The following is a 14,585-nucleotide window of genomic DNA, read 5'->3' on the forward strand; positions in this document are numbered from 1 at the left end:
TTAAACAGATGAAGAATCAAAGTACACAACAAGTCTCTATGAACATCACTGTCAGGACATTTTACAGACCTACGCATGCCATGCCAATCTGTATGCTTCAACTATGATGGCCCATGTGCTATGAATAAAGAAATTTCTCATAAAATAACAAATAATTTTACAACTATACAACTACTCCGACAAGCTCCTTACTAAAATGCTACATGTTTAGCAATCCCCCCATCATCTCAGAATAATCCCAAGCAGTGCTTTCATCCCATGAGCACTTCTTTGCAAGCAAAACCACAAACTACTTTTTATACTAGCTTCCTTGTCACAGTGAACAGGAAACTAATGCTAGTGCCTCAGTTTACTAAAAAGCTTTTTTCGCTTGCAACATATAAACTACCAACTTGAACCTCTGGGATTTTCAAACACACACACATACAGAAAACTTTATTCCACAGAAATTTAGGAGTAACAGTGGTTACCTCACATTTTCATACATACTCAAATAGCTACTTCCGTGCACTTCACACAATGTTCTCATCGTGTTCCACCAGAGAACACAGTTATCACTATGCATGGATTCTGGTAAAAGAGCATTAAAAAAACAAACAGCCTGATCAAAGTGATTATCTGCACATCCTCTGCCAATATCATGTCACTCTATACCCGAGGGAAACTAGAATGCAGGGAAAGGAGCTTTGTTGTGAGCACTGTGTTGGTACTTCATCATTTACTGACCAAAGTCTTCTCAAGCCAAGTATGCACCAGCTCTGTGTATGGCTGGGTCAATCAAGAGCCCCTATCAATTTTACTTAAAAGACAAGCAGCATCAACAACTCACAGGAGGCACTGAACATTTTTACCATTATCTGCACCACCTTCCACTGATTTACTGAAGAAGAAACTGCAAAGTCTGCCCAATTTTGTACACAAGTAATCTTGAAAACATTGGAGTCAACAGCAGATACATAGTTTCCAAGACTGTAGCTAGGAACAACCCTTCAATTTCAAGATTTCTCTCTCACTGAGACACACCATACCCAAACTACACCTAGCAGGAAATTGCTACTTACTTCATTTCTAGCTATTTATGTCATATTCAACAACTGTCTCTTTCTCACCTAAATCTCCTACACAACTGAGTACACTGTTATGAACAAACACATTATGGCAACAAGCCAGTGTCACTAATATCCACTCTATTGAAAACCATTTAAATACTTATCCTGCCCAACTAACCACCATCTTCGGCCCAAAGCTCACTCACATCATACCTACAAATCACAAACTTCTGTGGTAAAAATAATTTTGGGTTTCAAAACATAATCTACTAATCACATACCAGTATTTCTTACAAAGCCTATCAGTCATCATTCACTTCCAAATATCAGTTTATATGCTGTTGTGCAACTGCAGTGCAAGTAAACACTCTCAAATCATCTAGAACTGAGGTACGGCAAGGGTTCACCAAGTGTTTCCAGGTAGTCCTGTAGCTCTCTCTTTACACAATCGTCTAACACACTGCACGCCATTTCAGGGCAAATGTACTTGTTTCATTATACTACGACACGGCCTATTACAATTTCAAATTTTAAAAAAACATATATCTGCCTGAACCAACGTCATCCGCTACTCCACGCCCTTCATTCACACAACACAATCTACCTCTTGCTACTTACATTACGTTTTCACTTGTGATGATGGCTCAGCAATAGCCGAGCACTACGAAAAATACCTTGTAGACTCATTTAATGTTCCCCTCCACGGAAATCTTTAGTATAAGGCGAAAGATTTATTCGTTTTGAAGGGAAACCAGAGTGCCGATCAACGCCCTCACTTCAATACTTATGGCTGCTTCTCTATTACTTCTCCGCGAGAACGCGGAAAATTCTTTCCGTCTTGTCTACTTCTCTACCGTCAACAGACTTCCACTGTCATGCAAGCACACACCCCAAACTAACTGTCAACGCTGAAACACGTGTCTGCCAAATGTCGTCGCTATTACTCTTTAGTTAACTATTTCCATCATTTCTGTCACCATTCAAGCTGCTTCATTACCTCACCTGCCGACAGATGGCAGCACGCCTAATTCCTGTCGGCGACTCACCGTCCGACATACAACGTCCGACACACAACTGCCCGCACTGCTCTGCATCTAACACTAATCTCTCTCCTCCCTACCACACTCGTTCACTGAAAAAACTGACAACTAGACAGTTCTTTGTACGCAAATCTAGGCCACATCAGACGCAACGTGTATGTAGATGTATGGTGCAAGGGAAATATCCCCCTACTCCCACACATCTAATTAATACTAGTTGACAACAGAAATAAAATTTCTGTCGATAGTATTTGAACCAGTCTTATTCATTTGCCAATTTCATGCATTCCTTCTTGCAGATAACAGTGCCTTGCAAATCACTCAATTCATGTTTGCTAGCCAAACGTGCTCCTCCTAAATGTTTCGTACATCATGCATTAGTGGTGATTATCAAGACTGTGTTGTGTGTCAGCTTTTTATGGTCATCAATTGCACTCTTCTTGTGTTGCTCACTCATTCTTGTAACTCAAAAGTACGTCGTTGTCATCCAAGCCTAGCACTTGGAGCAGGCCAAATCAAATGGCTCGTCCCCGTGACACTCGAGAAACTTCCACAAAGCTTTCATGACATGTGGCAATCAAAGTCCTTCCACAACCTGCAGCGACATTTCTGCAACGACGCGTGTCCCGATACCAAAGGTATGACTTACGCTTCTAATCTATATAATAAAACCACCACTCGGAAAGCGCTATTCCCTTCCCACATCCCTCAGAATGTGGTGAACGATCATCGATTACAACCAAGATGCGATGAATCTCGATCGCAAGCCTCACGCTCAGGGAAAGTGCTACCACTCATCATCGTGGTTACGTCTACTCCAGCTTTGAACTAGAGAGAGTTGAAGACATACTACAGAAATGATCCTGTGAAGTATGATCTTGCTTGCAAGCTATCACCGCTCGCTACTTATGCCACGAGACCGTCAACACGCCCTACGAGAATACGACACACTCTTCACATTTCGCGATTTACAAGCTCGGACATTCTGCAAAGAACCAACTTCTACTCTTACTTGGCCGCCATGATCTCACTCAGCTATTTTGTGCGCTACCAGTGCTTCTTGCGTTCCGAAATGAGAGACCATTGCCTCAGGCGAGACTGTATGTAAACACCGCTTGCACCTCCGGCCGCTAGATGGCGGCCTGGGGCACATACAGTAGCATTCTATGGCGCAAGCAGACATGCCAAATAGCCACTGAAAGAGAAACACACAAGAGGGCATTCATAGGACTCTTGTGCTTTCTTTAAAACCGCCTCTCTCTTCGAAAATTTTCGCACAGCACTAGCTCATTCACCTCACTCTAACAGTGCGAACTCTTGTCGATATTTGGCCTCTTTCATGCATACTTCCTCTTTCGTTTCACTTTGCGTCTTACTTGATACCCGCCCTTGGAGCTGCTGATATACAATACTCGCAACAAATGTGTTTCTCTCTGTATCTCTTTTCGCCTATCACGAGTATTGCTCTTCCTCACATGGCAATTATGAAAACACCCACAGCTGAACAAACACTTCCATTCAGCGCCACGTCCATACTATCAATCATACACCAGTAATTTCACAGCTACTTGCTCCACTAATACATTTCTTATGTCTACTGTTAAACAGATGAAGAATCAAAGTACACAACAAGTCTCTATGAACATCACTGTCAGGACATTTTACAGACCTACGCATGCCATGCCAATCTGTATGCTTCAACTATGATGGCCCATGTGCTATGAATAAAGAAATTTCTCATAAAATAACAAATAATTTTACAACTATACAACTACTCCGACAAGCTCCTTACTAAAATGCTACATGTTTAGCAATCCCCCCATCATCTCAGAATAATCCCAAGCAGTGCTTTCATCCCATGAGCACTTCTTTGCAAGCAAAACCACAAACTACTTTTTATACTAGCTTCCTTGTCACAGTGAACAGGAAACTAATGCTAGTGCCTCAGTTTACTAAAAAGCTTTTTTCGCTTGCAACATATAAACTACCAACTTGAACCTCTGGGATTTTCAAACACACACACATACAGAAAACTTTATTCCACAGAAATTTAGGAGTAACAGTGGTTACCTCACATTTTCATACATACTCAAATAGCTACTTCCGTGCACTTCACACAATGTTCTCATCGTGTTCCACCAGAGAACACAGTTATCACTATGCATGGATTCTGGTAAAAGAGCATTAAAAAAACAAACAGCCTGATCAAAGTGATTATCTGCACATCCTCTGCCAATATCATGTCACTCTATACCCGAGGGAAACTAGAATGCAGGGAAAGGAGCTTTGTTGTGAGCACTGTGTTGGTACTTCATCATTTACTGACCAAAGTCTTCTCAAGCCAAGTATGCACCAGCTCTGTGTATGGCTGGGTCAATCAAGAGCCCCTATCAATTTTACTTAAAAGACAAGCAGCATCAACAACTCACAGGAGGCACTGAACATTTTTACCATTATCTGCACCACCTTCCACTGATTTACTGAAGAAGAAACTGCAAAGTCTGCCCAATTTTGTACACAAGTAATCTTGAAAACATTGGAGTCAACAGCAGATACATAGTTTCCAAGACTGTAGCTAGGAACAACCCTTCAATTTCAAGATTTCTCTCTCACTGAGACACACCATACCCAAACTACACCTAGCAGGAAATTGCTACTTACTTCATTTCTAGCTATTTATGTCATATTCAACAACTGTCTCTTTCTCACCTAAATCTTCTACACAACTGAGTACACTGTTATGAACAAACACATTATGGCAACAAGCCAGTGTCACTAATATCCACTCTATTGAAAACCATTTAAATACTTATCCTGCCCAACTAACCACCATCTTCGGCCCAAAGCTCACTCACATCATACCTACAAATCACAAACTTCTGTGGTAAAAATAATTTTGGGTTTCAAAACATAATCTACTAATCACATACCAGTATTTCTTACAAAGCCTATCATTCATCATTCACTTCCAAATATCAGTTTATATGCTGTTGTGCAACTGCAGTGCAAGTAAACACTCTCAAATCATCTAGAACTGAGGTACGGCAAGGGTTCACCAAGTGTTTCCAGGTAGTCCTGTAGCTCTCTCTTTACACAATCGTCTAACACACTGCACGCCATTTCAGGGCAAATGTACTTGTTTCATTATACTACGACACGGCCTATTACAATTTCAAATTTTAAAAAAACAAATATCTGCCTGAACCAACGTCATCCGCTACTCCACGCCCTTCATTCACACAACACAATCTACCTCTTGCTACTTACATTACGTTTTCACTTGTGATGATGGCTCAGCAATAGCCGAGCACTACGAAAAATACCTTATAGACTCATTTAATGTTCCCCTCCACGGAAATCTTTAGTAAAAGGCGAAAGATTTATTCGTTTTGAAGGGAAACCAGAGTGCCGATCAACGCCCTCACTTCAATACTTATGGCTGCTTCTCTATTACTTCTCCGCGAGAACGCGGAAAATTCTTTCCGTCTTGTCTACTTCTCTACCGTCAACAGACTTCCACTGTCATGCAAGCACACACCCCAAACTAACTGTCAACGCTGAAACACGTGTCTGCCAAATGTCGTCGCTATTACTCTTTAGTTAACTATTTCCATCATTTCTGTCACCATTCAAGCTGCTTCATTACCTCACCTGCCGACAGATGGCAGCACGCCTAATTCCTGTCGGCGACTCACCGTCCGACATACAACGTCCGACACACAACTGCCCGCACTGCTCTGCATCTAACACTAATCTCTCTCCTCCCTACCACACTCGTTCACTGAAAAAACTGACAACTAGACAGTTCTTTGTACGCAAATCTAGGCCACATCAGACGCAACGTGTATGTAGATGTATGGTGCAAGGGAAATATCCCCCTACTCCCACACATCTAATTAATACTAGTTGACAACAGAAATAAAATTTCTGTCGATAGTATTTGAACCAGTCTTATTCATTTGCCAATTTCATGCATTCCTTCTTGCAGATAACAGTGCCTTGCAAATCACTCAATTCATGTTTGCTAGCCAAACGTGCTCCTCCTAAATGTTTCGTACATCATGCATTAGTGGTGATTATCAAGACTGTGTTGTGTGTCAGCTTTTTATGGTCATCAATTGCACTCTTCTTGTGTTGCTCACTCATTCTTGTAACTCAAAAGTACGTCGTTGTCATCCAAGCCTAGCACTTGGAGCAGGTCAAATCAAATGGCTCGTCCCCGTGACACTCGAGAAACTTCCACAAAGCTTTCATGACATGTGGCAATCAAAGTCCTTCCACAACCTGCAGCGACATTTCTGCAACGACGCGTGTCCCGATACCAAAGGTATGACTTACGCTTCTAATCTATATAATAAAACCACCACTCGGAAAGCGCTATTCCCTTCCCACATCCCTCAGAATGTGGTGAACGATCATCGATTACAACCAAGATGCGATGAATCTCGATCGCAAGCCTCACGCTCAGGGAAAGTGCTACCACTCATCATCGTGGTTACGTCTACTCCAGCTTTGAACTAGAGAGAGTTGAAGACATACTACAGAAATGATCCTGTGAAGTATGATCTTGCTTGCAAGCTATCACCGCTCGCTACTTATGCCACGAGACCGTCAACACGCCCTACGAGAATACGACACACTCTTCACATTTCGCGATTTACAAGCTCGGACATTCTGCAAAGAACCAACTTCTACTCTTACTTGGCCGCCATGATCTCACTCAGCTATTTTGTGCGCTACCAGTGCTTCTTGCGTTCCGAAATGAGAGACCATTGCCTCAGGCGAGACTGTATGTAAACACCGCTTGCACCTCCGGCCGCTAGATGGCGGCCTGGGGCACATACAGTAGCATTCTATGGCGCAAGCAGACATGCCAAATAGCCACTGAAAGAGAAACACACAAGAGGGCATTCATAGGACTCTTGTGCTTTCTTTAAAACCGCCTCTCTCTTCGAAAATTTTCGCACAGCACTAGCTCATTCACCTCACTCTAACAGTGCGAACTCTTGTCGATATTTGGCCTCTTTCATGCATACTTCCTCTTTCGTTTCACTTTGCGTCTTACTTGATACCCGCCCTTGGAGCTGCTGATATACAATACTCGCAACAAATGTGTTTCTCTCTGTATCTCTTTTCGCCTATCACGAGTATTGCTCTTCCTCACATGGCAATTATGAAAACACCCACAGCTGAACAAACACTTCCATTCAGCGCCACGTCCATACTATCAATCATACACCAGTAATTTCACAGCTACTTGCTCCACTAATACATTTCTTATGTCTACTGTTAAACAGATGAAGAATCAAAGTACACAACAAGTCTCTATGAACATCACTGTCAGGACATTTTACAGACCTACGCATGCCATGCCAATCTGTATGCTTCAACTATGATGGCCCATGTGCTATGAATAAAGAAATTTCTCATAAAATAACAAATAATTTTACAACTATACAACTACTCCGACAAGCTCCTTACTAAAATGCTACATGTTTAGCAATCCCCCCATCATCTCAGAATAATCCCAAGCAGTGCTTTCATCCCATGAGCACTTCTTTGCAAGCAAAACCACAAACTACTTTTTATACTAGCTTCCTTGTCACAGTGAACAGGAAACTAATGCTAGTGCCTCAGTTTACTAAAAAGCTTTTTTCGCTTGCAACATATAAACTACCAACTTGAACCTCTGGGATTTTCAAACACACACACATACAGAAAACTTTATTCCACAGAAATTTAGGAGTAACAGTGGTTACCTCACATTTTCATACATACTCAAATAGCTACTTCCGTGCACTTCACACAATGTTCTCATCGTGTTCCACCAGAGAACACAGTTATCACTATGCATGGATTCTGGTAAAAGAGCATTAAAAAAAACAAACAGCCTGATCAAAGTGATTATCTGCACATCCTCTGCCAATATCATGTCACTCTATACCCGAGGGAAACTAGAATGCAGGGAAAGGAGCTTTGTTGTGAGCACTGTGTTGGTATTTCATCATTTACTGACCAAAGTCTTCTCAAGCCAAGTATGCACCAGCTCTGTGTATGGCTGGGTCAATCAAGAGCCCCTATCAATTTTACTTAAAAGACAAGCAGCATCAACAACTCACAGGAGGCACTGAACATTTTTACCATTATCTGCACCACCTTCCACTGATTTACTGAAGAAGAAACTGCAAAGTCTGCCCAATTTTGTACACAAGTAATCTTGAAAACATTGGAGTCAACAGCAGATACATAGTTTCCAAGACTGTAGCTAGGAACAACCCTTCAATTTCAAGATTTCTCTCTCACTGAGACACACCATACCCAAACTACACCTAGCAGGAAATTGCTACTTACTTCATTTCTAGCTATTTATGTCATATTCAACAACTGTCTCTTTCTCACCTAAATCTTCTACACAACTGAGTACACTGTTATGAACAAACACATTATGGCAACAAGCCAGTGTCACTAATATCCACTCTATTGAAAACCATTTAAATACTTATCCTGCCCAACTAACCACCATCTTCGGCCCAAAGCTCACTCACATCATACCTACAAATCACAAACTTCTGTGGTAAAAATAATTTTGGGTTTCAAAACATAATCTACTAATCACATACCAGTATTTCTTACAAAGCCTATCATTCATCATTCACTTCCAAATATCAGTTTATATGCTGTTGTGCAACTGCAGTGCAAGTAAACACTCTCAAATCATCTAGAACTGAGGTACGGCAAGGGTTCACCAAGTGTTTCCAGGTAGTCCTGTAGCTCTCTCTTTACACAATCGTCTAACACACTGCACGCCATTTCAGGGCAAATGTACTTGTTTCATTATACTACGACACGGCCTATTACAATTTCAAATTTTAAAAAAACAAATATCTGCCTGAACCAACGTCATCCGCTACTCCACGCCCTTCATTCACACAACACAATCTACCTCTTGCTACTTACATTACGTTTTCACTTGTGATGATGGCTCAGCAATAGCCGAGCACTACGAAAAATACCTTGTAGACTCATTTAATGTTCCCCTCCACGGAAATCTTTAGTAAAAGGCGAAAGATTTATTCGTTTTGAAGGGAAACCAGAGTGCCGATCAACGCCCTCACTTCAATACTTATGGCTGCTTCTCTATTACTTCTCCGCGAGAACGCGGAAAATTCTTTCCGTCTTGTCTACTTCTCTACCGTCAACAGACTTCCACTGTCATGCAAGCACACACCCCAAACTAACTGTCAACGCTGAAACACGTGTCTACCAAATGTCGTCGCTATTACTCTTTAGTTAACTATTTCCATCATTTCTGTCACCATTCAAGCTGCTTCATTACCTCACCTGCCGACAGATGGCAGCACGCCTAATTCCTGTCGGCGACTCACCGTCCGACACACAACGTCCGACACACAACTGCCCGCACTGCTCTGCATCTAACACTAATCTCTCTCCTCCCTACCACACTCGTTCACTGAAAAAACTGACAACTAGACAGTTCTTTGTACGCAAATCTAGGCCACATCAGACGCAACGTGTATGTAGATGTATGGTGCAAGGGAAATATCCCCCTACTCCCACACATCTAATTAATACTAGTTGACAACAGAAATAAAATTTCTGTCGATAGTATTTGAACCAGTCTTATTCATTTGCCAATTTCATGCATTCCTTCTTGCAGATAACAGTGCCTTGCAAATCACTCAATTCATGTTTGCTAGCCAAACGTGCTCCTCCTAAATGTTTCGTACATCATGCATTAGTGGTGATTATCAAGACTGTGTTGTGTGTCAGCTTTTTATGGTCATCAATTGCACTCTTCTTGTGTTGCTCACTCATTCTTGTAACTCAAAAGTACGTCGTTGTCATCCAAGCCTAGCACTTGGAGCAGGCCAAATCAAATGGCTCGTCCCCGTGACACTCGAGAAACTTCCACAAAGCTTTCATGACATGTGGCAATCAAAGTCCTTCCACAACCTGCAGCGACATTTCTGCAACGACGCGTGTCCCGATACCAAAGGTATGACTTACGCTTCTAATCTATATAATAAAACCACCACTCGGAAAGCGCTATTCCCTTCCCACATCCCTCAGAATGTGGTGAACGATCATCGATTACAACCAAGATGCGATGAATCTCGATCGCAAGCCTCACGCTCAGGGAAAGTGCTACCACTCATCATCGTGGTTACGTCTACTCCAGCTTTGAACTAGAGAGAGTTGAAGACATACTACAGAAATGATCCTGTGAAGTATGATCTTGCTTGCAAGCTATCACCGCTCGCTACTTATGCCACGAGACCGTCAACACGCCCTACGAGAATACGACACACTCTTCACATTTCGCGATTTACAAGCTCGGACATTCTGCAAAGAACCAACTTCTACTCTTACTTGGCCGCCATGATCTCACTCAGCTATTTTGTGCGCTACCAGTGCTTCTTGCGTTCCGAAATGAGAGACCATTGCCTCAGGCGAGACTGTATGTAAACACCGCTTGCACCTCCGGCCGCTAGATGGCGGCCTGGGGCACATACAGTAGCATCCTATGGCGCAAGCAGACATGCCAAATAGCCACTGAAAGAGAAACACACAAGAGGGCATTCATAGGACTCTTGTGCTTTCTTTAAAACCGCCTCTCTCTTCGAAAATTTTCGCACAGCACTAGCTCATTCACCTCACTCTAACAGTGCGAACTCTTGTCGATATTTGGCCTCTTTCATGCATACTTCCTCTTTCGTTTCACTTTGCGTCTTACTTGATACCCGCCCTTGGAGCTGCTGATATACAATACTCGCAACAAATGTGTTTCTCTCTGTATCTCTTTTCGCCTATCACGAGTATTGCTCTTCCTCACATGGCAATTATGAAAACACCCACAGCTGAACAAACACTTCCATTCAGCGCCACGTCCATACTATCAATCATACACCAGTAATTTCACAGCTACTTGCTCCACTAATACATTTCTTATGTCTACTGTTAAACAGATGAAGAATCAAAGTACACAACAAGTCTCTATGAACATCACTGTCAGGACATTTTACAGACCTACGCATGCCATGCCAATCTGTATGCTTCAACTATGATGGCCCATGTGCTATGAATAAAGAAATTTCTCATAAAATAACAAATAATTTTACAACTATACAACTACTCCGACAAGCTCCTTACTAAAATGCTACATGTTTAGCAATCCCCCCATCATCTCAGAATAATCCCAAGCAGTGCTTTCATCCCATGAGCACTTCTTTGCAAGCAAAACCACAAACTACTTTTTATACTAGCTTCCTTGTCACAGTGAACAGGAAACTAATGCTAGTGCCTCAGTTTACTAAAAAGCTTTTTTCGCTTGCAACATATAAACTACCAACTTGAACCTCTGGGATTTTCAAACACACACACATACAGAAAACTTTATTCCACAGAAATTTAGGAGTAACAGTGGTTACCTCACATTTTCATACATACTCAAATAGCTACTTCCGTGCACTTCACACAATGTTCTCATCGTGTTCCACCAGAGAACACAGTTATCACTATGCATGGATTCTGGTAAAAGAGCATTAAAAAAACAAACAGCCTGATCAAAGTGATTATCTGCACATCCTCTGCCAATATCATGTCACTCTATACCCGAGGGAAACTAGAATGCAGGGAAAGGAGCTTTGTTGTGAGCACTGTGTTGGTACTTCATCATTTACTGACCAAAGTCTTCTCAAGCCAAGTATGCACCAGCTCTGTGTATGGCTGGGTCAATCAAGAGCCCCTATCAATTTTACTTAAAAGACAAGCAGCATCAACAACTCACAGGAGGCACTGAACATTTTTACCATTATCTGCACCACCTTCCACTGATTTACTGAAGAAGAAACTGCAAAGTCTGCCCAATTTTGTACACAAGTAATCTTGAAAACATTGGAGTCAACAGCAGATACATAGTTTCCAAGACTGTAGCTAGGAACAACCCTTCAATTTCAAGATTTCTCTCTCACTGAGACACACCATACCCAAACTACACCTAGCAGGAAATTGCTACTTACTTCATTTCTAGCTATTTATGTCATATTCAACAACTGTCTCTTTCTCACCTAAATCTTCTACACAACTGAGTACACTGTTATGAACAAACACATTATGGCAACAAGCCAGTGTCACTAATATCCACTCTATTGAAAACCATTTAAATACTTATCCTGCCCAACTAACCACCATCTTCGGCCCAAAGCTCACTCACATCATACCTACAAATCACAAACTTCTGTGGTAAAAATAATTTTGGGTTTCAAAACATAATCTACTAATCACATACCAGTATTTCTTACAAAGCCTATCATTCATCATTCACTTCCAAATATCAGTTTATATGCTGTTGTGCAACTGCAGTGCAAGTAAACACTCTCAAATCATCTAGAACTGAGGTACGGCAAGGGTTCACCAAGTGTTTCCAGGTAGTCCTGTAGCTCTCTCTTTACACAATCGTCTAACACACTGCACGCCATTTCAGGGCAAATGTACTTGTTTCATTATACTACGACACGGCCTATTACAATTTCAAATTTTAAAAAAACAAATATCTGCCTGAACCAACGTCATCCGCTACTCCACGCCCTTCATTCACACAACACAATCTACCTCTTGCTACTTACATTACGTTTTCACTTGTGATGATGGCTCAGCAATAGCCGAGCACTACGAAAAATACCTTGTAGACTCATTTAATGTTCCCCTCCACGGAAATCTTTAGTAAAAGGCGAAAGATTTATTCGTTTTGAAGGGAAACCAGAGTGCCGATCAACGCCCTCACTTCAATACTTATGTCTGCTTCTCTATTACTTCTCCGCGAGAACGCGGAAAATTCTTTCCGTCTTGTCTACTTCTCTACCGTCAACAGACTTCCACTGTCATGCAAGCACACACCCCAAACTAACTGTCAACGCTGAAACACGTGTCTGCCAAATGTCGTCGCTATTACTCTTTAGTTAACTATTTCCATCATTTCTGTCACCATTCAAGCTGCTTCATTACCTCACCTGCCGACAGATGGCAGCACGCCTAATTCCTGTCGGCGACTCACCGTCCGACATACAACGTCCGACACACAACTGCCCGCACTGCTCTGCATCTAACACTAATCTCTCTCCTCCCTACCACACTCGTTCACGGAAAAAACTGACAACTAGACAGTTCTTTGTACGCAGATCTAGGCCACATCAGACGCAACGTGTATGTAGATGTATGGTGCAAGGGAAATATCCCCCTACTCCCACACATCTAATTAATACTAGTTGACAACAGAAATAAAATTTCTGTCGATAGTATTTGAACCAGTCTTATTCATTTGCCAATTTCATGCATTCCTTCTTGCAGATAACAGTGCCTTGCAAATCACTCAATTCATGTTTGCTAGCCAAACGTGCTCCTCCTAAATGTTTCGTACATCATGCATTAGTGGTGATTATCAAGACTGTGTTGTGTGTCAGCTTTTTATGGTCATCAATTGCACTCTTCTTGTGTTGCTCACTCATTCTTGTAACTCAAAAGTACGTCGTTGTCATCCAAGCCTAGCACTTGGAGCAGGCCAAATCAAATGGCTCGTCCCCGTGACACTCGAGAAACTTCCACAAAGCTTTCATGACATGTGGCAATCAAAGTCCTTCCACAACCTGCAGCGACATTTCTGCAACGACGCGTGTCCCGATACCAAAGGTATGACTTACGCTTCTAATCTATATAATAAAACCACCACTCGGAAAGCGCTATTCCCTTCCCACATCCCTCAGAATGTGGTGAACGATCATCGATTACAACCAAGATGCGATGAATCTCGATCGCAAGCCTCACGCTCAGGGAAAGTGCTACCACTCATCATCGTGGTTACGTCTACTCCAGCTTTGAACTAGAGAGAGTTGAAGACATACTACAGAAATGATCCTGTGAAGTATGATCTTGCTTGCAAGCTATCACCGCTCGCTACTTATGCCACGAGACCGTCAACACGCCCTACGAGAATACGACACACTCTTCACATTTCGCGATTTACAAGCTCGGACATTCTGCAAAGAACCAACTTCTACTCTTACTTGGCCGCCATGATCTCACTCAGCTATTTTGTGCGCTACCAGTGCTTCTTGCGTTCCGAAATGAGAGACCATTGCCTCAGGCGAGACTGTATGTAAACACCGCTTGCACCTCCGGCCGCTAGATGGCGGCCTGGGGCACATACAGTAGCATTCTATGGCGCAAGCAGACATGCCAAATAGCCACTGAAAGAGAAACACACAAGAGGGCATTCATAGGACTCTTGTGCTTTCTTTAAAACCGCCTCTCTCTTCGAAAATTTTCGCACAGCACTTGCTCATTCACCTCACTCTTAACAGTGCGAACTCTTGTCGATATTTGGCCTCTTTCATGCATACTTCCTCTTTCGTTTCACTTTGCGTCTTACTTGATACCCGCCCTTGGAGCTGCTGATATACAATACTCGCAACAAATGTGT

General features: G+C 42.2%; 8 non-coding genes across 8 annotated transcripts; all 8 read right to left on the reverse strand.

The window, feature by feature from the left end:
- Positions 1-1,690: 1,690 nt before the first annotated feature.
- Positions 1,691-1,809, reverse strand: LOC124791107. Its single transcript, XR_007016535.1, has one exon. It is a non-coding gene; the product is annotated as a U5 spliceosomal RNA (small nuclear RNA).
- Positions 1,810-2,762: 953 nt separating this feature from the next.
- Positions 2,763-2,969, reverse strand: LOC124790948. Its single transcript, XR_007016400.1, has one exon. It is a non-coding gene; the product is annotated as a small nucleolar RNA U3 (small nucleolar RNA).
- Positions 2,970-5,379: 2,410 nt separating this feature from the next.
- Positions 5,380-5,498, reverse strand: LOC124791026. The gene has a single exon (XR_007016466.1). It is a non-coding gene; the product is annotated as a U5 spliceosomal RNA (small nuclear RNA).
- Positions 5,499-6,451: 953 nt separating this feature from the next.
- LOC124790950 lies at positions 6,452-6,658 on the reverse strand. Its single transcript, XR_007016401.1, has one exon. It is a non-coding gene; the product is annotated as a small nucleolar RNA U3 (small nucleolar RNA).
- A 2,411-nt stretch (positions 6,659-9,069) lies between these two features.
- LOC124791070 lies at positions 9,070-9,188 on the reverse strand. The gene has a single exon (XR_007016504.1). It is a non-coding gene; the product is annotated as a U5 spliceosomal RNA (small nuclear RNA).
- A 953-nt stretch (positions 9,189-10,141) lies between these two features.
- LOC124790951 lies at positions 10,142-10,348 on the reverse strand. Its single transcript, XR_007016402.1, has one exon. It is a non-coding gene; the product is annotated as a small nucleolar RNA U3 (small nucleolar RNA).
- Positions 10,349-12,758: 2,410 nt separating this feature from the next.
- Positions 12,759-12,877, reverse strand: LOC124791071. Its single transcript, XR_007016505.1, has one exon. It is a non-coding gene; the product is annotated as a U5 spliceosomal RNA (small nuclear RNA).
- Positions 12,878-13,830: 953 nt separating this feature from the next.
- On the reverse strand, positions 13,831-14,037 carry LOC124790952. The gene has a single exon (XR_007016403.1). It is a non-coding gene; the product is annotated as a small nucleolar RNA U3 (small nucleolar RNA).
- Between the last annotated feature and the right edge of the window lie 548 nt (positions 14,038-14,585).

The sequence above is a fragment of the Schistocerca piceifrons genome, chromosome 3 (assembly GCF_021461385.2).
Source record: "Schistocerca piceifrons isolate TAMUIC-IGC-003096 chromosome 3, iqSchPice1.1, whole genome shotgun sequence".
Lineage (NCBI taxonomy): Eukaryota > Metazoa > Arthropoda > Insecta > Orthoptera > Acrididae > Schistocerca > Schistocerca piceifrons.